Consider the following 23206-nt stretch of genomic DNA (forward strand, 5'->3'; position numbering starts at 1 on the left):
GTGCTCCCCTGTGTAACTTTGATGTCAGCCACTGGCAGTACATGCATGACAGCTGCCATTTGCTCAGGCCCTTTGAAGAGGCCACGTTACTTGTCAGTCGCCAAGACTGCAGGATGAATAACCCCATTCCACTGCTTCATGTCCTGGAACCCATGCTGCAAAATCAGTCTGGTCAGGGTACTGGAGAAGTGGTGACTACAACTTATGGCCACATGAGTCCGGTGGGTGAGAGAGGTGATGAGAGAGGAGGAGCAGGAGCATCCGGAGGAGGTAGAAGACGAGGCAGATGACCCAGAAGCACCATGACAATATAGTCCTTCAGAGTCCCTTGCGCAGATGGCCTGCAGCATGCTGAATAGTCAAAATCCGGCATGGGGATGAGTTTTGGCTCACCACCCTCTTGGACCCCTGCTACAGGTGAAAAATCAGTGACTTTTTTCCAGTTGCCGAGAGGGAGTAACAACTGGCGTATTATAGAGAAATACTGTGCACACTGTGCACTGTGTGTTTAAGTTTGTTGAAGCGCTGGGGGACGGAAGGGTTAATATGTTTGATCGGTGTGATCTTAAATTTTTTATAGTTCTTATTGTGATACATTGTGGCAAGTCTAGACACACTATGCTGGCAGAAGCCATTCATGATGTTAGATCTATGCTTGTTTAGCCTTTCCCTAAGGGGCTGTATAGTACGCCCTACATATTGCAGCCTGCATGTGCAATCTATCTTATAAATAACGTAATCAGTGCTGCAGTTAAGAAAGCTTTTCATATCAAAGGTTTCGCCAATAATGTTGGACTGAAAGCTTATTTTCCTGTGCGAGATAGTTTTGCAGCATTTACATAGGTTGTGATTACACCTAAAGCTGCCTATAGTACGAGGAAAAAAGGAGGTTTTGGCTATTGCCTGGGTGCGTAAGCAGCTAGGGGCTACTATATTATTAACGGTATGTGGTCTTCTGAATGTTAGTCTAGGGTTCTTAGGGACAAGGTCTCTAAGGTATGGGTCATGTAGTGTAAGATCCCAATGTTTTTGGAGAATCTTTCTCATTGCTGAACCATCGTCAGAATAGGTGGTAATGAAGTTGATCTTGTGAGAGTCATTAGTGTTTACCTTCTTAGATGGTAACAGACACTTGTGCTGTGTAAGGGCACCCGCCTTGGTACATGCTGATGTGATGAGCCATGGGGGGTATCCTTTGGCTCTGAATCTTTCTGCCTCAACGTTGCTCTGTGCATTATAGTCTTCAGTCGTGGTGCAATTCTGTCATATTCTTTTAAATTGATCATACGGAATATTGGTCTTCCACTTTTTGAAATGGTTACTCGAAAAATCAAGGAAGCTATTACTATCTACTGTTTTAAAATGTGTCTTGGTGTAGATTTTACCTTCTTTATGACAGACTACAATGTCTAGGAACTCCGCTTCATTAGGTACGATATTAGAGGTGAAGCTTAGGCACCATTCATTGTCATTTATATCTCTAATAAAATTTAAGGCCTCCTCTCTACTCCTGGAGAAGACTGCCTACTGAAAACCCTAAAAAAAAGAAATAGATTTGTTGGATGAAGGGGCCTCATGTGTATAAGAAGTTTCTGTGGGTTTTATTTTACAATGTGTGATTAAAGTTGGTGTGAAGAATTGTTGGGCTTCGTCGAGAGGGCTTGTTGCTGTGGGGCTGGTATGATGCGTGGTAAGTATTGTCAGGTTGAGGTCTACAGGTGAGGTAGAATCATTATTGAATTTGCCAGAAGGTAAAATGGGTTTTTGAAGATCAAAATTGAATGGATGGGTGGTGTCCACATGTGAAGTGTTAAAATGTGGAGTTTGTGAGGCAGTGTTTGGCTTGACCCTAAGTTGGGTGGTGAAACTTGGCCCAGCTTCATGTGAGAAGTTGGGATGCCGGGCTCTGGTGGGGGAGGCTGTGTTGGAAGGTTTAAATGTGCGGCCATGTACAAATGAATGTTGAATGTCCAAATGATGAGACTTATTGTGGCGAAAGTTCGTGTTCCCTTTCTTGGTATGGTTACCCAATGAAATATGACTGAGATCAGGAAGGGGAATTCTAGTTGGATCTGCCATTACAGTACTTATGTGGTGGTCATTCGCGAGATGGCTTTATTCTCACTGGTCCAGTACTTAATATTCCCTGTTCTATAATCATTTCTATCCCTTTCAAGTTTCTTAAGTTTCTTTGTAAGTTTATCCTTTTCTAGAACTTCGATGTCCACAATTAGTTGTTTGTTGAGTTTTTGATATAGTGTGTGTTGTATGTAGACATAGTTCAGATGTAATGTTATATATAGAAAGAGTAGCATTATCAATTAAGTTAGTCCTTTGATTAGAAAGACATTTCAGGAGAGAAATAGAACAATCATGCAGAGGAGAGTCCCTTAAGTTTACAAAGTCCAAATAATTTTTGAAAGCAAGCTCAGGGTGAAGCCAGAGACCCTGCAGAAAAATCTCAAGTAGGTGGTCAAGAAGAGTCTATCACACTGATCAAACTTCTGTCCTTCTGTCCCCCAGTGTTTCAACAAACTTAAACACTGCAAAATGTATTGGATATTCAAGCTGCAAACTCTAGTGCCTGCTGGACTAAATGAAAGCTTGGAAAGCGTATTCTAACTTTTACACATCATTTTTACGCTCTTTTCTCCTAATTCTGTGAAAGATCTTGTCCGTATATTGATCATACATGTATACAGTATTCATCACCACAAGAATTTTCCATTGTAATTTATATGTTTGCTGGTTTTTATTAACATTATTGTATTTATCTTTTTATTGTGTATATATTCATTTGTTCATTCATCCACCTATTTATGGATTCATCTACTAACAATTTATTTATGTATTTTTCCTTTCCCTTTTCCCCTCTTATCAATATGCTTATGTGATTATTTATTTATATATTAATTTATTGTTTAATTTTTTATGCACTTATTCAATCAGTTATTTATTGATTGATTTGTCCAATAATTATTCTGTTCCATATATATATATATATATATATATATATATATATATATATATATATATATATATATATTATATTTATATCCATTAACCCTCATCTACATCAATTTCCACGTACATATACACTCACCGGCCACTTTATTAGGTACACCTGTCCAAATGCTCTTTAACACTTAATTTCTAATCAGCCAATCACATGGCGGCAACTCAGTGCATTTAGGCATGTAGACATGGTCAAAAGACAATCTCCTGCAGTTCAAACCGAGCATCAGTATGGGAAAGAAAGGCAGACTGGTTCGAGCTGATAGAAAGGCAACAGTGACTCAAATCACCACCCGTTACAACCAAGGTAGGCAGAAGAGCATCTCTGAACGCACAGTACGTCAAACTTTGAGGCAGATGGGCTACAGCAGCAGAAGACCACACCGGGTGCCACTCCTTTCAGCTAAGAACAGGAAACTGAGGCTACAATTTGCACAAGCTCATCGAAATTGGACAGTAGAAGATTGGAAAAACGTTGCCTGGTATGATGAGTCTCAATTTCTGCTGCGACATTCGGATGGTAGGGTCAGAATTTGGCGTCAACAACATGAAAGCATGGATCCATCCTGCCTTGTATCAACGGTTCAGGCTGGTGGTGGTGGTGTCATGGTGTGGGAAATATTTTCTTGGCACTCTTTGGGCCCCTTGGTACCAATTGAGCATCGTTGCAATGCCACAGCCTACCTGAGTATTGTTGCTGACCATGTCCATCCCTTTATGACCACAATGTACCCAACATCTGATGGCTACTTTCAGCAGGATAATGCGCCATGTCATAAAGCTGGAATCATCTCAGACTGGTTTCTTGAACATGACAATGAGTTCACTGTACTCAAATGGCCTCCACAGTCACCAGATCTCAATCCAATAGAGCATCTTTGGGATGTGGTGGAACGGGAGATTCGCATCATGGATGTGCAGCCGACAAATCTGCTGCAGCTGTGTGATGCCATCATGTCAATATGGACCAAAATCTCTGAGGAATGCTTCCAGCACCTTGTTGAATCTATGCCACGAAGAATTGAGGCAGTTCTGAAGGCAAAAGGGGGTCCAAGCCGTTACTAGCATGGTGTACCTAATAAAGTGGCCGGTGAGTGTAGCTATGGTCATGATTAATGGTATTGCCCATTATGGTATTATTCATAACCCCCACTGTTAATGCCACCACTACTCCTCCAGGTGCTCTCTAGTTTAGTGGGCTGATACATTGTTTAGTCCATGTGCGCAAGCGCACTCCTTTGGGCTTCCTCACTGAGGATGCCGATGTGTGCATGCATTATATTCCTTTCAGATCGTCCTCGCACCACCTTCGGCATGTGCGCCACATTTCCCGGGCACGTGCGAGTCTGAAGCTCCGATGCGCAGCCGCCGGCATCACCAACACACGAGTCTTCAATGCTATTCATGTAAGTTCATGCTAACTTTCTATCATCTTGTTATTTTCCTTGGATTTGATAGATTGTCTTTCTACTTAACCAGATAGGCTGTTCTCTAACCACTCCCCTGTCTATGTAATTAGTTTGGCTATTTAGATCTCATTGCCACTGTTGCTGCCATTTGTCCATGTTATAGTCAGAAGAAGGGAGCATTCCCGAAAAGCGTCACTTTTGGACTCTATATGATCTTAGCATTATGAAATATTTTCATTGTATATTAATTTCGCTGTTTTTATTTGCTTATCATTTTATCCTCAATAAATGTCCATTGCTTTATGTACTGGTGTGAGTAGAATAAGTTAATTTTTTTGCTCTTCTGGTGTAGACACTCCACTGTGCAAGGCCGTTCAGCGCCCCAACCTATAGCCCCATATTTGATGGTACTGGTTAATTTGGGAGCTGTGGAGCTGCAGGAACGTCTCGGACACTGAGGACCATCCCTTTGGACAGTACACTGCATACCACCATGTGGTAAACAGGAGAGCAGTATTGCTTACTACACACACTGCAACGTTGACGGTATCACACAAGGTGCCGTCCTCCTATTGTTCTCTTTTTTTATCTTTGTATACATTGTCCATCCTCAGTCAGGTCTGACTGGGGGATTCCTGGCATTCATTGCTCATGTACTACTATCACAGCTGCTGTGGGGAGATCAGGGGTAGGAGGAGTAGCAGCGCCATCAGCAGCAGCTTAAGTCTGGAGTCTTAATGAGCAGCTTCCTTCACCCACCTAGTGAGGAGGGTAGCCGCCACCAGCAGCAGGACATGGAGCAGACCCTGCAGCAGCAGGTGGTGGCCTACTTGGACAACACTTTACCACCCCAGGTACAGGATCCCCTGGACTACTGGGCAGCCAAACTTTATGCGTGGCCGCAACTTGCGGAGTTTGCAGTAGAGAATCTGTCTTGCCCAGCCAGTAGTGTGGCATCAGAGCGTAATGTGGAGAGACTGACTTTTGTCAAGATGAACCAGGCTTGGATCAGCCAGGATTTCAACACACCAATGCCTTATGCATCAGATTCGATCAGCCATGATGCCTCCGCCAAACATTGAGAAATGAGTCTGGATTTTAACAACCTGCCTCCCCCACTAGTCTGATGCTGCCACCTGCCTGATGCCACACATCTGCTGCCACTTGCTCTATTTGCCGCATACCATCTTTACCAGGGACTGGAATTGTCCACTACCTCCACAATCTGTCATTGTGCCACTCTCTGGCCTACCATGTTGCCGCCACATCCACACTCTATCATTGTGACACTCTGTGGGCTCCTGCTGCTGACGCCACCTCCACTATATATAATTGTGACACTCTGTGGACTCCTGATGCTGCTGCTGACGCCACCTCTACACTCTTTCATTAGGCCACTCTGTGGCTTACCTTGTTTCTGCCACCTCCTCACTTTTTCATTGTGCCACTCTGTGGCCTCCCATGTTGTTGCTAGCTAAAGAATTTATCATCGTGCCACTCTCTGACCTTATGCTGCTGCTGGTGCCACCTTCGCAGTTCTTTTTTGACAAAGACATAATATTTTCAGAAAAATTGTAATATATGATGCATGTGGCATCTCTAATCTTCAAATTTAAATTGAAAATTTCAACTTCAAATTCATTTCAAACTTCGTCATTGTGCCACAATGTGGCCTCACATGTTGCTGCCAGCTAAAGAATTTTTCATCGTGCCACTCTCTGACCTCATACTGCTGCTGCTGGTGCCACCTTTGCAGTTCTTTTTTTGGACACACATGATATTTTCAGGAAAATTGTAATGAAGGATGCATGTGTCGTCCTGCTGCTGCTGTTGATGCCACCTCCACACTCTATCACTCTATAAGATAAAAAGATACTTAAAAAAGTTAAACTAATATAAAGCAGACATATGATACATTTTAATAAATTAATTAGTCAGGTGGTATGCATATCTGTGTGAAAAGCAGATTTTTTAAAATTTTGAGAATGGCTGTTTCTTAAAAATTTCTCCAAATTTTCTGGTTTTTAGAAATAAGTTTAAAATTTATCACTCAAACATAAAGTTCAATGCATCATGAAAAAACTATATCAAAATCACCTTGGTAAATTAAAGTGTTCCAAAGTTCCAAGTGAGGCATGTCAGATTTGTAAAATAGAGCCTGGTCATTAAGCTGAAAACAAGTGTCAGTAATAAGGGGTTAAAGGAATTGGCCACTTCTCCCTCCCTCCCTCCCTCCCCTTCCTTCCTTCCTTCCTTCCTTCCCCACAAACCCCTTTGTTCCAGTTCATACTTATTACCTATTATTGTAAAAAGGTACCTTGAGTGTCTACATTTGCGTTATACATCATCTCTCATGATTGCATTATGGGGCTGCGACCTGAATATCATGACCGCCATGTAGGTCACTGGGTACTTGGTTTGCACTGTTAATAATATTGTCACTTCTACTTGCAATTCTGTTTATCAATAAACTTTTATTGCACCATAAAGGAATTGGCCACTTTACCTCATGTTTTTTTTTATGTGTGTTTAAGTGTGGGGGGCAGAGTATTAGGTAATTTACATATAGATAGATAGATATGGATGGTCTTCAGATGGATGGTCATGTGATCTCTAACTGGTGATTGTTCATGGATAGTTAGAGATCACATGACCCTCCATCTGCAACCATTTTATGGACAGAAATGTCTGGCTTCACATATCAAGAAAGTGGAGCAAAATGTTTAATAGATGTATATTGGTAAATTACCTAATATCTTGCCCCCCATACTTACACACATATTACAAAACACATGAGGTAAAGTGGCCAACCCCTTTAATGTTAAGTGGGCCTCAGACACCATAAACTTCCTTGTTTGAACTCATCAAAATGATTCCTGCTCAACTTTAACCACTCTTACACATAATTGACGAAGATCTGATATCCTATAAGCGCCTACCACTCTCCTGGTTTGAAATGAGTGTAATAAAAATGGACATGCTGCCATATTTCTTCCAGATATTTCCCCTGGGTCTTTCATTTACTTTTTGTGACAGATTACATTGTCTAGTGACTGGATCGGTTTGAAGGGGGTTTTGGGCACCATATGAATGAGAACCACTTCAATAGGCCTAAGCAACCAGGTAAATTAGGACTACCTGACTTCCTTTTATACCAAAACTTTATGTGTAGTTCATGTAAAGAGAACGTGTCATGCTGATTTAACTATATGGTCGTGTGGTTTAGGATCCCAAATCGACCTTTATCAAGTTTCTACATGGGATACTTAACTAAATGCGAGTCCAATGTGCACATCAGACTCGCAGATGCGCCCACAGCGCCTATTTTTGTGGTACTGTGTCAGGGCCGATTCTAGCATATTTGCTGCCCGAGGCGAATATTAAAATTAAATGCTGAAACGTTAATTAAATGCTGAAAACTTTACTAACAATTAACATCCCCACAGACAGGATCACTGACACTGTGTGACTGACTACAGGTTCTGAGAGTCATTGGTGGCATCTAATACCTTATAGATGACAATCTCTTCCATCAGGAGGACTTTATTCCGGGTTCTCCAATCCATGACGTATCACGGCTGAATTCACGGCCAGATATCTTCAGCTCCATGCAGCATCTCCACCCGGCGTCCCTAAAAATACCAAAGTCACTTACTGTATAAAGTCACGCTCCACACATATAAAACACCCCTTCATTATATATATATATATATATATATATATATATATATATATATATATATATTCTACTGGAATTATAGCAGGTACAGCACATCAATATACAACAACCCCAATTTATTAATACAGAAAACATCCCCCCCCCCCAACATTTGGTTTACATGATGCAAAGTAATCTATGGTATCCTATGACTAATATATCCCACCCTGTTATTATGTTACATGATTTTACATAGAGTTCTCCCCTGACCAATGTGAATATATAGCACCCCCAAATGAATATATACTATATACACTCACCGGCCACTTTATTAGGTACACCATGCTAGTAACGGGTTGGAACCCCTTTTGCCTTCAGAACTGCCTCAATTCTTCGTGGCATAGATTCAACAAGGTGCTGGAAGCATTCCTCAGAGATTTTGGTCCATATTGACATGATGGCATCACACAGTTGCCGCAGATTTGTCGGCTGCACATCCATGATGCGAATCTCCCGTTCCACCACATCCCAAAGATGCTCTATTGGATTGAGATCTGGTGACTGTGGAGGCCATTTGAGTACAGTGAACTCATTGTCATGTTCAAGAAACCAGTCTGAGATGATTCCAGCTTTATGACATGGCGCATTATCCTGCTGAAAGTAGCCATCAGATGTTGGGTACATTGTGGTCATAAAGGGATGGACATGGTCAGCAACAATACTCAGGTAGGCTGTGGCATTGCAACGATGCTCAATTTGTACCAAGAGGCCCAAAGAGTGCCAAGAAAATATTCCCCACACCATGACACCATCACCACCAGCCTGAACCGTTGATACAAGGAAGGATGGATCCATGCTTTCATGTTGTTGACGCAAAATTCTGACCCTACCATCCGAATGTTGCAGCAGAAATCGAGACTCATGAGACCAGGCAACGTTTTTCCAATCTTCTACTGTCCAATTTCAATGAGCTTGTGCAAATTGTAGCCTCAGTTTCCTGTTCTTAGCTGAAAGGAGTGGCACCCGGTGTGGTCTTCTGATGCTGTAGCCCATCTGCCTCAAAGTTCGACGTACTGTGCGTTCAGAGATGCTCTTCTGCCTACCTTGGTTGTAACGGGTGGCGATTTGAGTCACTGTTGCCTTTCTATGTTGCCATTGGCTCATTGTAACGAAACTGCAGAAACCATGCAGCCTCAGGTCTAATGGGGAAGCAACGATCGGATCGAAGATGGTGGCGCCCACACACTGCCATCTTTTAAATGCCGCCGGCAGCTTTGATGGCGGCATCGTAAGGGTTAATAGCTGCAATCAGTGCGTACAACGACCGCGGTTATAACCAGTGGGCGTTTGCTGCAATATGCAATGTGTGCCGTACTGCTATGGCGCAGAGTGTCAAGGCGTTAAAGAAATATTTGTTCCTTTCAAGTTCATTTATTGGTCTGTTGACCGAAGTTCATAATTTACAGTGACCAAGCCAGTGAAATAAATGAAAAATTATAACATCCTGTGACTTATTTTTGGTAAACTGAGGTCTACATATGCAGGGTCAATTAGCTACTGTTTTTCACAGTCCCTGAACACACAGGTTCTGGGAGGCACAGGAAGTGAGAGAGAGCGCTCCACACAACCACCAGTTTGGCACAACACTTGCCCACAACCCTGAATGGCCGAGAGTCACCTTTCACTCGTCTCAGTGAAACAGAGCCCTATAAACACAGTAGTTTCTGCCACCAGCTCTCGTTAGATATAAATCCAGTACATAACAGGATTATATTGGGCAGGAAGCTAGTGTACTGTCTATATAACCAAGACTCGAGTATGGGAATGCCCATATGTATCAATTGTTTACCTCCTGAGATCAGTATTTTCTCCCTCTCCAGGAGTTGGAGGATACAGCTCACTCCAAGACCTGAGGTGCAGCATAGCCACCATCACCCTGCTCCCCCTTCTTCTCTGACCTGCAGTAATATCCTGCATTAACATGTAAAGGGAGGAGGGCTCTGAACAGGGGCACAATAAGTGGCAGATATTTGTCCTCAATAAGCCCCTGCCTGGCTCCTGCTATAACACAGGGCTAGATACCGCTAAAAGTTCTTCTCTTTCACTTGGGACAGGAGAAGGTCACATGACCTTCTATTGCCCCTTAAGGACTAAGCCTATTATTCTAATATATAGAATATATACACTCACCGGCCACTTTATTAGGTACACCATGCTAGTAACGGCTTGGACCCTCCTTTTGCCTTCAGAACTGCCTCAATTCTTCGTGGCATAGATTCAACAAAGTGCTGGAAGCATTCCTCAGAGATTTTGGTCCATATTGACATGATGGCATCACACAGTTGCCGCAGATTTGTCGGCTGCACATCCATGATGCAAATCTCCTGTTCCACCACATCCCAAAGATGCTCTATTGGATTGAGATCTGGTGACTGTGGAGGCCAGTTGAGTACAGTGAACTCATTGTCATGTTCAAGAAACCAGTCTGAGATGATTCCAGCTTTATGACGTGGCGCATTATCCTGCTGAAAGTAGCCATCAGATGTTGGGTACATTGTGGTCATAAAGGGATGGACATGGTCAGCAACAATACTCAGGTAGGCTGTGGCGTTGCAATGATGCTCAATTGGTACCAAGGGGCCCAAAGAGTGCCAAGAAAATATTCCCCACATCATGACACCACCACCACCAGCCTGAACCGTTGATACAAGGCAGGATGGATCCATGCTTTCATGTTGTTGACACCAAATTCTGACCCTACCGTCCGAATGTCGCAGCAGAAATCGAGACTCATGAGACCAGGCAACGCTTTTCCAATCTTCTACTGTCCAATTTCAATGAGCTTGTGCAAATTGTAGCCTCAGTTTCCTGTTCTTAGTTGAAAGGAGTGGCACCCGGTGTGGTCTTCTGCTGCTGTAGCCCATCTGCCTCAAAGTTCGACGTACTGTGCGTTCAGAGATGCTCTTCTGCCTACCTTGGTTGTAACGGGTGGCGATTTGAGTCACTGTTGCCTTTCTATCAGCTCGAACCAGTCTGCCCATTCTCCTCTGACCTCTGGCATCAACAAGGCATTTCCGCCAACAGAACTGCCGCTCACTGGATGTTTTTTCTTTTTCGGACCATTCTCTGTAAACTCTAGAGATGGTTGTGCGTGAAAATCCCAGTAGATCAGCAGTTTCTGAAATACTCAGACCAGCCCTTCTGGCACCAACAACCATGCCACGTTCAAAGGCACTCAAATCACCTTTCTTCCCCATACTGATGCTCGGTTTGAACTGCAGGAGATTGTCTTGACCATGTCTACATGCCTAAATGCACTGAGTTGCCGCCATGTGATTGGCTGATTAGAAATTCAGTGTTAACGAGCAGTTGGACAGGAGTACCTAATAAAGTGGCCGGTGAGTGTAATATATATCATTATTCTAATTTAGATTGTAATAACGTTGGAACACTTTAATATACCAAGTTGATTTTGAGATTTTTTTTGTGACACATTGAATTTCATTTTATTTGAAACATTGGGGCTCATTTACTCAGGGTCAGAACGTCGCACTTTCGTTATTATTTCCGTTTTGTGCCGAATTGCCCCAGGTTTTTGGCACACGCGATCAGATTGTGGTGCATCGGTGCTGGCTTGCATGCAACAGAAATCGGGGGGAGTGGCCAGACAACCCGACGGATTTGGACAAACGGCGGAATTTAAAAAAGGAATTGTGTCGCAAGATCAGCACTCACATGCACTGGGAAGAAGAAGGTGGACTCCAGCAGACCTCGGTGCAGAAGCAACACATGCAGGAACTCGGGCGCACGATCTTAGTGAATCGCGCCGGACCCGAATCCTCAGCAGACACGCACCGCGGAATCGTGACGGGACCAGGTAAAGTTGTAAAATGTGCTCTTTTTTAAACTTTTGAACTCTTAAAATTTTTGAACAAATAGTTATAACACAAAAATGACTTAATAAATAACATTCACCATTTGTCTGCTTTGTGTTGGCAATATTTTTTAAAATTCTTTTGTATCTGTAGGATGGTAGAAGGCTTTTATGTTTAGTAGATATTTTTAAGACAATTTCCAAATTCATTTTATTAACAGCAATTTCATTTCTCAAGTGATTTTAATGGATCTAAACAACAGAAAACAAATAAACATGACACACTTGCTATGCTCTCATTGAGAGTTCTGCATATCACCTCATCCAAGGCCTCCATAATTGACTGAGACCACGGCGTGCATTCACCCTGCATTCCAGATCCCAGAAATGTATCTGGCATCTAGCAGGAGTGACCCATAATTCCATAACTGGCATATAAATACTGAGAAAAGAAATAGTGGCCCATTTCCAGTTGAAATGATAATTCTTTATTTAGATCCAGAGTGATGTGTGATGTCACAACTACGTGACCATGGCACAGGATCAATCACATGACACCTTGTATACACCGCTGACGGTACTATAAAAAAATGTAGTTTTAAGAATGTACTTAGATATATATCACAGGATTAAATTTACAAATTCAATACTTGTAATAATATTAAATGTGGAAACATCATATAGAAACAGAAAGATTAGTACTTATAATATAGACATATTTTAAGTTTCCATAATAACATAAAATCATATCTCTTGTAAGATTCAACCTGTTAAGTTGCCTGCTTTTTACAACAAAAATCCAAAACGTTTCATTAACTTCTTTCCCCTCTTTGACAGGTCTATTAACTCTTTCAATCCCTTTCCAAGAGAAAGAACTTAACTCACCTTTATGAATTTCTTTAAAGTGTTTAGAAGCCACAGATATGTTCAGTGCCGATGAATTTGGTACTTATGTATATTTTGATATTTATTGCAAGTAATGGTATATACTACAAATTTGGTGTTACAGTTGATGTAAGATTTTACATCAAACTTTTTCTGTGTGGCACATTAAGTTATTCTATCTGAAATGGAAAAGTCACATTCTCTATATTGGTAGTGCCCACATTTGTGATTACCTGGATGGTGAAGACAAGAACATTGTCTATTTGGATAGCTTCATATATCTTCTTCTATACCTATAATTATACAATAAGACAAAAAAAGAAAAGAATAATGTTAAAACATGCATAAAATATAGTGAAATATAGTGAACTGCTCCTCCCAGATCTGTTACAGGTGTTTAACCCCTTAAGGACCAGGCCACTTTAGAGCTTCGGGACCAAGCCCAATTTTTGAAATCTGACCTGTGTCACTATAAGTGGTTTTAACCTTCAAATGCTTGAACATATCAAGGTAATTTTGAAAATGTTTTCTCGTCACACATTGTACTTCAAATGGACATATTTGGATGATATCTTTTGCGTTTAATTATGAAAAAAAATAGAAATTGGTAAAAAATTTAGAAAAATCCTTAATTTTCAGAGTTCTAAATTCTTTGCTTTTCAAGTAGATAGTCATGGCTGTTTTGGGTCTTGTATTTTACGGGACAAGCTGTAACTTTTTGATCACTTTTTATCCCTTTTTTATGAGGTTGGATGTGAAAATATCGTAATTTTTGATGCTTTTTTGAATTTTTTTTTTTACAGTGTTCACCATACAGGTTCGGTATTAATTTAATTTTATTCTATGGGCTGTTACGGACGTGGTGATACCCAATGTGTTGTGTGGCGATTTTCACTTTTATTGATGTAAAATTAGATTTTTATATGTGATGGGGTGTCATGGCCATACCCGTGATACTTGTTACGGATCGCGAGTACACCTGTGCCTTTCTGGCTGGCGCGGTTTCCTCCCTGCCCAGACTTACCTCTCCTGGTTCGGCTCCGGTCCCGACTAGGCCGCGCGCATCCCCGCTCACTAGGACGTGCGCATCGGCTCTTTAGGATTTAAAGGGCCAGCGTCCCTCTGATTGCTGCTGGCTAATCTTGCTCCCCTTATAATCTAGCACCTCCCTTCACTCACGGCCGGATCTTCAAGTCATTATCCCTGAAGTGAAAGCCCTCCTGTGTTTAGTATGTGTTCCAGCATTTCCAGGATTCCTCTGTTTGTCTGTATTCCAGTGTTCCTCCGTGTTCCTGTGTTTCCTGTATTCCTGTGGCGGTCCTGTACTCCTGTGGCAGTCTTGTATTCCTGTGGCGGTCCTGTACTCCCGTGGCGGTCCTGTACTCCCGTGGCGGTCCTGTACTCCCGTGGCGGTCCTGCTCCAGCTTCCCAAGGGCCAACCCAGCCCCCGCAGCTTCCCATTGTTGGTCTGGCTTCCCAAGGGCCAACCCATCCCCCGCAGCTACCCAGTGCTGCTCCGGCTCCCCAAGAGTCAATCCAGCCTCCGCAGCTTCCCAGTGCTGCTCCGGCTTCCCAAAAGCCAACTCAGCCTCCCCAAAATCCACTTCACTCTCCGGCCGTACTGCTTGCAGAGGAGTCTGAGCAAGTTATCAGAGTCCATCTTTTGGCCAAAGGACACTCCAGACATCTCCAGGATATCCTCAGCTTGTTCGCTGTCAGGTCCATGCACCTCATCGGGGTTTGTCCTGTTTCTGTTCTCCTCCTCAGGTGTCCCGTCACCAAAGAGAAGTGGAGGAGACGGAGGAAGAAGAAGAGGAGGCTGAAGAAGAGGGGGCCTATAGGGGGGGGTACTGTCACGGCCATACCCATGCCCTTCTCGGTGGCGCAGTTACCCCGCTGCCCGGTCTCCTGGTTCAGCTCCGGTCCTGACTAGGCCGCGATCCTGCTGCCTGACTAGACTGCCGCGTCCTCGCTCACTAGGGCATGTGCGCGCTGGCTCTTTAGGATTTAAAGGGCCAGCGTCCCTCTGATTGGCGCTGGCTAATCCGACTTGCCATTATAATCCGACACCTCCCTTCACTCACAGCCGGATCTTCAAGTCATTATCTCTGAAGTGAAAGCCCTCCTCTGTTTCCTAGTGTTCCAGGATTCCTCTGTGTATCTGTACTCCAGTATTCCTCCATGGTCCTGGGTTTCCTGTATTCCTGTGGTGGTCCTGTATTCCTGTGGCAGTCCTGTACTCCTGTGGTGGTCCTGCATTCCAGTGGAGGACCTGCCATCCTGAGGTCCTACATTCCTGAGGTCCTGCTGTCCCTGTGTGGTCCGTTCCCGCCTAGCGGTGTCTTCGGCCCATGGCAACGTTCCTGCTTTCGTTCCAGGCTCAGACCGTTTCCTGCATCAGTTACCTTGGCTGCCACCGCGGCTCTGATGCCAGCCCCTGCGGTGGTCCAGAGGGTCCACAGACTCTTCTCATAAAGACTTTTTCCTACACTTGTCCCCACAAGTGTGACATGGGGACTTAGGGGATCTTTATTTATTTATTTTTTCACTGTTTCACTTTATCCCAGGGTGGACATGAACAAGGGATCATTTGATCACTTGTTTAATGTAATATACTGAAATACTTATGTACTGCAATATATTACATACTCAGCCTATGCAGAATGCATAGACTGACAGTCACTGTTTTAGATCGTGCTGAAAGGCACTTACTGTCGGCAGTCCTGGGGCCCTTCATAGGACCCCAGGGCCACCATGGAAGCAGTGTACTCCATAGGCACTGTGGTCACTATGACCAGCCAAGTATCGCGATGCCAGCTGTTACATACAGTGGAGCTCCCACAGCAATCGCACGGGCTCTGCTACTGAGCTCGGGCGATTGCGGAGACGTACATGTACTTCGGGATGCGACAACTGACCCCATTTCCAGACATACATGTACGTCATATTGCGCTAAGGGGTTAATGACTATGTAAGGGACCTTTCCCCCATTTATGAGGGAGGCCACTATAGTGGTCCTGCCAAAGGAGTGTAAGGATCCCACTTTACCAGACCCACATAGACCTATATCCATTTAATCTGCAGATGTGAAGATCCCTCTCCAACCGGTTAGTAAAGGCCATAACTTCCATCATACACCTGGACCAGGCAGGCTTAATGCCTAAAAAGTCCACCTCCATCAACATTACACGGCTGTTTCTGTGCTTACAGATTCCCTCTGATAATGTGGAGAATAGGGCTATTTTGTTGCTCGATGCAGCCAAAGTGTTTGACAGCATAGAATGGCTTACAATGCAGACCATGAGCTTTGGCCAAGGATTCATATTGTGGGTCAAAGTATTATATTCCAGCCCGCTAGCCCGTGTGTGAGTGAATGGGGCACTGTAACAAACATTTTGGCTATATCATAGAACAAGGCCGGTTGAATAGGGACAATTATGAAGTTATCGTCCGTCTCACCAGAAGACCAAATACATTTTTGTTTTCAGGGAATCATAATACATTTTTGCTTTCAGGGAATCATAATAATCCATTTTTCGGCATTCTAGGATACTCGGTTCCAGATATATCAATATCTCTGGATAGGACCACAGAAAAGGGGTCAGGTTTGGTATCAATGCGATCCAGGGATCCACCCGGATCCAATGATACAAGAACCATGACCCAATGAATTCCCCTGGAGAAGCTGTGGCTTCTCCAGGGCTCTGGTTGGTGTACCAGGTAGGAGTGACCCTTAACTCCTCTTTGGGGTGTACAGAGGTGTGTCCACACCTAATATAATCAGGCACCACTGAAAGGGGCTTGTCTTTCACCTGGGGGAAACTTTAACATCAACAAAGCGCAGGGAGGATCTAAAAGTGTGGAATATCCATCCCCATTAGGGCCACACACACAAAGGTAACTAACTCACCGTACTGCTTAGACTTGTAGTGCTACCCTTGTAATTTGTGCTCTGTTTATTTGTGCATGTATCTATTGTGTGTACTGCATTGTCTAGTGTGCCCTTAAGGCAATTAAATATAAAATCTAATCTGTGTTGCTCTTTTATCTCGATCACAAATCTTACGTCCGGTTTTCTCACTTATATACATGCTACCGGGTTGGTTCCTCACCCTATATAATCCCATAACAGACTGGGCTTATATTAAAGGTTAACTAGTGGCAGCATAAGGCTGATAAAATTCTGTCTCACTGCGGCTAGTGAGAGGGATCTTATAGCCATTCAGGGATTTGATTTAGGGTTGTGCCATATCCAGAAGTTGTGTGGAAAACTTTAAATCACTTCCTGCGCCTCTAAGAACCCGTGCATTCTGGGAGTGTCTGTAAAAGGATAACTGAGTGACCTTGCGTACCCGTCAGGGGTCCGGAACTTTGCGGTTTCCTTCACATTCCCCTTCTCACCACTATTCGCCATGCAGTGATTTGTGCTGCACCTGATATAGTAGGATTCAAATATGGCATAGTAAACAGATAGTAAAATTGTGCTAAATGCTTTGTTGTTCCTGGGAGATACAGCTCCCAGCAACTGCTGGACAGATATGGGAATTTGTCGGGTGTCACCATAAACTTTCCATGAGTAAGCTATTTTGCCTGTGGATCGGCTAGTTGGGGCCTTGAAGACAGATCTTCCTGACATACCGTTGGTGAATAATATCCGTTACTTGGGCATACTGGTCTCTGCACGGGTTAGTGACTTTGAGGAGCTGAATCTCTCTCCCTTAATCCAGAACTGAAGACCAAAATTGAAGTGCAGTGTAAACGCGGTGTCGACTAAATTTAATTAAAATGATGGTGATGCTAAAGTTGCTGTACTTACTACACAACTCTCCTGTATGGCTCTGTAACATCTGTATGTAACATCTGCAAGGCTGGAGGGAAGACAGGGTACGGACTACAGCGGCTAGTATTATTAGACACCATCTGCATGCTGCAAATCTATTGATGGCCATGGAGGGTGGTAAGTTCAAGAGAGGCCACTTCTCTGTAGCCAAGCTCTCCATGATTCATAATGTCTGGGCAAAGGTTTAGAGTATACAAAGTATACACCCCTGCGGCATAATCCTTCTTTAAAGGAACTCCCAAACCAAGTGTGTGTAGCCTTTTGGGAGAGAGCAGGTCTGACCCAATTGGTGACCCAATTGGTGACGGAATCTAATATTAAAACCTTCCAGCAGCTCCAAGAGGATATCACTGTAGGACATAGGGATTTTTTATAGATACCTCCAAGTAAAGCACGCCTTTGAGAAAAAGTCCCAATCTGTTCCTATGACACCTCAAAGAGACGCACTACTGTTAAATATAGCCAAAAATCACCATGGGGCTGGGCTTATATTCTTTATCAATTGCTGTTGTATTAATTCTCTGATGGATTTCCGCTCCGTGTTCGTAATAGATGGGCTACTGATACCGGGGATATCTCTGATGAGCAATGGAAGTCTGTTCTTGAGGCTCTCCCACTATGCTCCCTAGGGGAGGCAACCTGTCTTTCACAATTATACATTGTGCATAGAGTATACAGGACACCCAAATTTCTATGCAAAATAGGGGTACGTCAGGATGCAGCGTGTCGTAGCTACAGGGAGGAGCCGGGGGACATGCTCTATATGTTGTGGCCTGTTCTAGTTTGCATATATTCTGGGCGACAGTGTTGGTTCTTATTGACAAAGTGTATGATATGACTCTTTCCAGAAATGTCTTAGTTTGTATCCTGGGATGCATGAATGAGATGCCGATAGATGGGGAATCAGCAGTGCACAGACTTCTATATATGGCACGGAAAACGATGGCAGCAAGTTGGATACAGCCAATAGGTCCCACTAAGAAAGAATTTCTGAATAAAGTGGAAGTAATGCTACTAAATGAGAAAGCAGTATACACAAAGCGTAACACAGCCTCTAAGCATGGCTTGATGAACCGGGGTTGGGGGGGGGACTCTTCTGAGGGATAGGATAGGACTGGGGGGGGGGGGGGGAGTAACCTTATTGGATAACTGTAATTGTTATGTATTGCTGAGACATCTTAACCCCTACGGGACACAGCATCTTTTGGCCTAAAGGACGCAGCCCCATTTTTCCAATCTGGCCTGTGTCACTATAAGTGGTTATAGCGTGGGAACGCTGTGAGATATCCAGGGGATTTTGAGATTGTTTTCTCGTGACACATTGTACTTCAAATTAGTTTAAAAATTTGGATGAAATCTTTTGCGTTTAGTTATGAAAAAAAACAAAATTTGGCAAAAATTTTGAAAAATTCTTTATTTTCAACGTTCTAAATTCTCTACTTTTGATTCAGAAAGTCATAGCACCCAAATAAATTCATAACTTACATTTCCCAAATGTCTGCTTTATGTTGGCATGGTTTTTTAAGATTCCACATATTTTACTAGAATGTTATGAGGCTCAGAATTTGGGTGCCATTTTTCACATTTTTTGTAAAATCGCCAAAACCTGTATTTAGATGGACCTGCTCAGTTTCTAATTGACACTGAGAGGCCTAAATAATAGCGAGACTCGTAAATTACCCCATTGTGGAAACTACACCCCTCAACGTATGAAAAACCACTTTTAAGAAGTTTGTTAACCCTTTACGTATTTTATAGGGGTTAAAACAAAATGGAGGTGGAGTCTGCAAATTGTAATATTTTTTCACAATACACTCATTTTGGGTGGAAAATTTTACATTTGTAATGGATAAAATGAAAAAAGGCTCCACAAAGTTTGATACGCAATTTCTCCCGAGTACACCGATACCCTACATGTGGTGGTAACCTGCTGTATGGGCGCACGGCCGGGCATAGAAGGGAAGGAGGCGCCATTCAAATCAGATTTGCTATGTCACATTGTACAGGCTATAATTTTTTTCTTTTTTTTATTGAGGACCTATAGGGGCTTATTTCTTTTGCCACATGAGATGCACTTTTCTAATACATAATTTTGGGGCATCTATAGCTACTTGGTGAGATTTAATTAACTCTTTGTTGGTGGAGGAAATGAAAATCATCAATTTTTAGGAAAATTTTTATGTGTTTTTTTTTTTGGCCGTTAACCATACCATGAAAATAGTATATTATTTTTATTCTTTGGGTCGCCACGTTTATGAAAATACTTCATTTATATATATTTTTTTATTTTTTCCCATTTTTACTGAATAAAAAGTAATTTGGCAAAATTGTTGTTAATTTTAGCATCACCGTCTTTCATATGCATAACTTTTTTATTTTTCACCTCAAAAATCTGTTTAAGGGCTTATTTTTTGCAAGAATGATAGCTCTTTTTAGTGGTCTTATTTTAGATTGCGTAACTTTTTAAAATCACTTTTTTAGAGCATTTTTAAAGGGCATTAATAAAAAATCATCTTTAGCAGAGAGAGTTTTTTTAGGTTGTTTTTTACGGGGTTCACTTTGCGGATCTAATAACGATTCTGTTTTATTATGCAGATTGTTACGGACGCAGGGATACCAAATATGTGGGGGTTTTGTGTATTTTATTCAATTGTACTGAATAAAAACTAATTTGGAGAAAATCTTATTCATTTTAGCATCACCATCTTTTTATATGCATAACTTTTTTATTTTTTGGCAGATAAATCTGGTTAGGGGCTTATTTTTTGCGAGAACAGTTGTTCTTTTTAGTGGGCTTATTTTGGAGTGCATAACATTTTTTAAATCACTTTTTAGAGCATTTTTTATAGGGTATTAATTAAAAATTATCTTTTTTCGGAATGTTTTTTGCGTTTTTTTCCTCCGGCGTTTACCGTGCGGGTCCAGTAACAATTCTGTTTTATTATGCAGATTGTTACGGACGCGGCAATACCAAATATGCGGGGTTTTTTTGTGTTTTTATGTTTTTTATACTTTATTAAGTTTTTTTATGGGAAAGTGACATTTTAGGGGCTTATATTTTTATGTATTAATTTTTTATTTATTATAATGTGTAGTGTTAACTGTTTTTGCATATTTTTACTTCTACATACTTGAACTTAAACCAGTGATGCTCTGATCACTGGTTTAAGTTCAATACACTGCTCTACAATACTATTTTATTGTAGAGCAGTGTAAACTGTCTGAGCAAGCTTGCGCATGCTCAGACAGTTTACAGCCAGACCCGGAAGGGGTCTGGCTGCCATGGAGACCGGGCAGCTCTGGGGCACATGCCAGTCCTCGGAGCTGCCCGGAAGAGGATCGGATCCCCCGGTAAGCGGCACGGGGGATCCGATCCACAGCGCTAACACCGTTACACGCCGCGGTCATGTTTGACCGCGGCGTGTAAGGGGTTAACACCCGCGATCGGAGCCGTCTCCGATCGCGGGTGTTAGCGCAGGCTGTCAGCTGTACTAGACAGCTGACAGCCGCTGCTTCTGGTACCGGCTCCGTTCGTGAGCCGGTGCCAGAAGCAGGACGTTATAGAACGTCCCCGTGCGCTAAGCATCTAGCCCCGGGGACGTACTATAACGTCCAGGTGCGCCTAGGGGTTAATTGATGTTTTTGGTATTTACCCTTTCATCCTGCAAGGTGAATATGATAACCACAATGTATGACATATATTAAACTGATTGTAGAGACTAGTGTTGGGGGTGGGGAAGCCGGGGGAGGGGGGGAGTTGTATGTTTCTGTATTTATGTTATGAAAAACCTTAATAAAAAAGATCTGATTAAAAAAAAAACATGAATAAATTATCATCAATGAGGGATGCTAGAATTTAACCAATTGGGGGGACATTAGTTATCAGGGAATGCAGCAAAACCTAAGTTCTCATTAAGCCTCTTCGGCTGAACAGTTTTAAGTAGCCAGATCCATTTTGATTCCCTACATAAGAGTTTTCATTTAAGGGGTCCACCTCTAAGGGTCTTACGGACATGCTCAATACCCCTGACCTTCAACTCATCTGCATTGAAGTTATGGAATTGTCTCAAATGTCAAGGTAAAGGTCTCAATTTGCCACCTTCATCTGCCTTTGTTGTTTTAGCTGCCAAGATGTTATTCACATGTTCTCGTGTGTGTGTCTTGAGTTTGCGAGTAGTCATCCCCACATAAATTTTGGGGCACGGACAAGTGGCATAATACACTACACCTACAGTCAGATGAGTCCCTCAGGTATGAAGGTAAATCATATACCAATGGTTTCAGAAATTCATCTATGTATTTACATACTCTGTCGGCTAAGTTGCTACGCCCAGAAATGCTGGACAAGTGGAAGTTGTGAATCTTCGGAAGTAAATATAAAGTGGGAACCGCTATTTGTGGTATACAGATACAAAATACAGATACAGGGACAAAATGTGAGAGGACACTCACATCAGTAGATGAAAGAATATGTTAATTACCTTCAGTTGTTGTCTGTCGTCAGAAAGACCGGATGTATTATCTGATTTCTGCCTATAATTCTGATGATTTATGCTATCCTTTTCTGTCTTGTTCCACCTCTCATTTGAGTCCACGTGATAATATCTATGTCACTCTGGGATGCCAAAGATGACATTGAAGAAGGGTAGCTGAGGTTACCTTGCATTGTATTCCTCTGCCAATGATATACCCGAAGATTAGTTACATCAGCTTGGTCGCATTGTATCTTATGAAGTTTCTCCCATCCTTGCAGAAGTTTTTCCAGTTCATTGGCAAGAAAGGTATAATTCGCACCAGGACATAAATCTTCAAGTTGTTGCTGTAACCTTATGATTTATGTTTCTACAATGGTCATTTGAGCCTGTCCATGATCGATAAGTAACTGCACGGTTAAAGGCAAAGGTACATACCTTGTTCAATTGTGAAATAAAAATCTTGTCATCAAAAGGGTAAGATAGAAAAACCTGAATCCGTAAACCATGAGGAATTAAATTCTTTTGTATATATTTCTCCGGGAATATTTTATTCCACCATTGTTTTGTTCATTTGTAGACCAAGGTTCTTAGAGAACTCTTGAGTTCTGCTGCACTCCTCTGATTTTCACCCCGACCCCCTCTTCCAGAGGCCACACCCAGCAAGTCACTTTCCAATTTAGATCTCCAAGTGTTTTCACTGGATATAAAGTCCATGGTGCATTGTAAAACATTAACTGTGGGAAAACACACAGATAAATCATAAACCAACCAAGAAAAATTCAACAACGTACAAATATATATTTCACCAATTTCTCATATTTGGACAAAGATGCTTATCTCCCAATGGAACTATAAACCAAAATGCAAAAGACAGGGGAATTCTAACAATTTTAAATAAAAAAATGGAAGCTTTATTAATAAATACCAAAATCACAATCTACAAAACATGTGTACAATACGGCCAGGAAAAAGGAGAGGAAAAATGACTGCTAAATATGGTGTGGGACATTGAAATGGCACGGCTGGATGGGATCCCCCATGCACTTGTAT

General features: G+C 42.3%; 1 long non-coding RNA gene across 1 annotated transcript; it reads right to left on the bottom strand.

The window, feature by feature from the left end:
- Nucleotides 1–5982: 5982 nt before the first annotated feature.
- Nucleotides 5983–22853, bottom strand: LOC140133179 (uncharacterized). The gene is made up of 4 exons (XR_011855830.1): nucleotides 22163–22853; nucleotides 13075–13134; nucleotides 7934–8056; nucleotides 5983–6281 (listed from the first exon to the last, which is right to left on the bottom strand). It is a non-coding gene; the product is annotated as an uncharacterized lncRNA (long non-coding RNA).
- Nucleotides 22854–23206: the final 353 nt, after the last annotated feature.

This window comes from Engystomops pustulosus, chromosome 5 (assembly GCF_040894005.1).
Source record: "Engystomops pustulosus chromosome 5, aEngPut4.maternal, whole genome shotgun sequence".
Lineage (NCBI taxonomy): Eukaryota > Metazoa > Chordata > Amphibia > Anura > Leptodactylidae > Engystomops > Engystomops pustulosus.